This window comes from Bos grunniens, chromosome 13, assembly GCF_055505025.1.
Source record: "Bos grunniens cultivar Pamir isolate PY7600 chromosome 13, Bosgru_T2T1.0, whole genome shotgun sequence".
In the NCBI taxonomy this organism is placed as follows: domain Eukaryota; kingdom Metazoa; phylum Chordata; class Mammalia; order Artiodactyla; family Bovidae; genus Bos; species Bos grunniens.
This window is the reverse complement of record NC_141177.1, coordinates 32,194,608-32,197,645: the sequence shown is the minus strand read 5'-3', so window position 1 is coordinate 32,197,645 and position 3,038 is coordinate 32,194,608.

Here is a 3,038-nt window from a genome sequence, read left to right as displayed (position 1 = left end):
TTCATAGTCTTTCTTGTTTCATCTTTGCCCTCACCCCTTCTATGCCTGCGTGGATTATTTTGAAGTAAATCCAAGACACATCACTTTATCATAAATACTCTATTTTCTTTTTGGCTGCAAGTTGCAGCTTATGAGATCTTAGGTCCCAATTAGGGATCAAACCTGGGCCCCAAAGCACTGGGTCCTAACCTAAAACTGCCACAGAATTCCTTCATCATAAGTACTCTTATAGATACTCTTAAAGGATAAAGACTGTTTTTTTAACACTTTCACAGAGCACATTATAACACAAAAAATTAATTTTTACAGTATCATTAACTACAGTCAGTGTTTAAACTTACATTATTGTCAGTCTTTGTTTAAACAATTGTTTTGCTCAAATTAGTTTCCAAATAAGGTCAACATATTGCATTTGATTATTTTGTCTCTTAATCTTTTTTAACCTATAGGTTTTCCCTCAATTTTTTCTTTGCATTTTATTTATTGAAGAAACCAGGTTGTTTGTTTGAAGAGCTTCCACATACAGGATCTTTATGACTGAATTTTTGTAATTTAACTTGTTCTTCTCTCCCCTATAGTTCTTATAATCTGATAGAGCTAGAGGTTTGATTAGATTTAGGTGTGCTTTCTTTAAAATAATTCCTCACAGGTGGAGCTATTTACTTCTTATTCATCTCATCAGGAGAATAGAAAAATTCTAGTTCATAACATCAACTACTTTGCATCACTATCTCTTTTTTAAAATATATTTGTTTACTGCTTGCTTCTGCATCACATATACTAAATGTTTAATTTTTTGGCTGCACTGGGTCTTAGTTAGGGCATGAGGGATCTAGTTCTCTGACCAGGGACTGAACCCATGCTCTCTGCATTAGGAGCATGGAATCTTAGCCACTAGACCACCAGAGAAGCCCCTATGATCTTTTTTTGATTTGGTTCAGGGATCATCAGACTGGTCCATCCAATATAAAGTTCTCCATCCCAGCTTTCCACCTACTGGAAAGCTATTTACCTATTACCTGTTGGTGATACTGCCTAATGGTGATATTTGATTAAGGGCTACAAAATTGTGATATTTTAATTCTGTTGTCTCTTCTGCCTTTGATTAACTGGAATTATCTAATAAACAAGAAACTTCCCTCATCAACTCTATGGTATCCTGAAGTACAACTTATATGGAAAATGCAGGATTGATTCTTTCCTTTTATTGACCATGAACATGGTATTTTGGAATGAATTCATTATCTAGCATCTTCTACAGGTGACCAATGAATTATTTTAAGTACTGTTAAGTATTAAACTTAAGCCTTTTAAAAATGTATTCAATTAATTTCAATACATTAGAGTCACTCTCCCTTTTGAGTTCAAATTGTTCCATATTTGCCCTTTAGATTGACTCCTTGGTCATTTAAACATGACTCTAGACACTTCCCTGGTGGTTCAGTGGCTGGGGCTCCATGCTTCCTTTGCAGGGGTCATGGATTTGACCCTGGGTCAGGGAACTAGGATCCCACATGCCATAGGACATGACCAAAAAATTTTTAATTAATTTTAAAAACTTAAAAAGCAAACAAAAAAAGTGACTCTAGTAGTCTTAAACAGCTGCCTTGTATAACAAGAAGTTCCAATCTCAACTCTAAATTTTTAGTCCAAATCTTGAATCAGCCATTTCTTCAAGGAGTAATTGTTCCTTTCAATGGAACATGGTATTTAAAAGCTACAATTTGGACACTCAGAGTGAGCATTGCTACTGGGCTGTTCATTTTTTTCTAGGCCATCTTGATGGATAGAGCTAGAAAATTTTAAAGAAAAAATATATCATGGATTTATACTAATTTGCATTCATTTTTGAGGTTACAGAGTTTTTATTTAATTTCTTTTATTTTAACCTGAAAATCAAAGGACTTAACATTCACTACTTATTTGCTTTATCTTTAAATATATAGATAATAGTTTCAGAGTAAAAATATCAATATTATCAATAATATAATTACTAAATACTGTTTAAGATTTTTATGCAGTCCTTTCTGTCCTTAGAATGCCTTCTACTAGGAATGAAAAAGCAAATTGTGGTTTAAAGCCATTTGAAATAATTTCTTTCTGTGTAGTTCAGCCAACAACTCAATATATAACTGAGTCCATTTTTTTTTTCCATTTTGATTCTATTTTTAGAGATTTAAATTTCTTCTTACTTGCTCTAATGAAGCAAGCTCCCATGTTACATGCCACCCTATAGCATATAACAGAAGCAGAAGATATTAAGAAGAGGTGGCAAGAATACACAGAAGAACTATACAAAAAAGATCTTCATGACCCAGATAACCACGATGGTGTGATCACTCACCTAGAGCCAGACATCTTGGAGTGCTAAGTCAAGTGGGCCTTAGGAAGCATCACTACAAACAAAGCTAGTGGAGGGGATGGAATTCCAGCCAAGCTACTTCAAATCCTAAAAGATAATGCTGTTAAAGTGCTGCACTCAATATGCCAGAAAATTTGGAAAACTCAGCAGTGGCCACAGGACTGGTAAAGGTCAGATTTCATTCCAATCCCAAAGAAGGACAATGGCAAAGAATGTTCAAACTACTGCGTAATTGTACTCATCTCACATGCTAGCAAAGTAATGCTCAAAATTCTCCAAGCCAGGCTTCAAAAGTACATGAACCAAGAACTTTCAGATGTACAAGTTGCATTTAGAAAGGTAGAGGAATCAGAGGTCAAATCACCAACATCTGTTGGATCACAGAAAAAGCAAGAGAATGCCAGAAAAACATCTACTTCTGCTTCACTGACTACGCTAAAGCCTTTGACTGTATGGATCACAACAAACTGGAAAATGCTTAAAGAGATGGGAATACTGGACCACCTTACCTGCTTCCTGCAAAACCTGTATGCAGGTCAAGAAGCAACAGTTAGAACTAGACATGGAACAACAGAGACATGGAACAACAGACTGGTTCAAAATTGGGAAAGGAGTACACCAAGGCTGTATATTGTCACCCTGCTTATTTAACATATGCAGAGTACATCATGCAAAA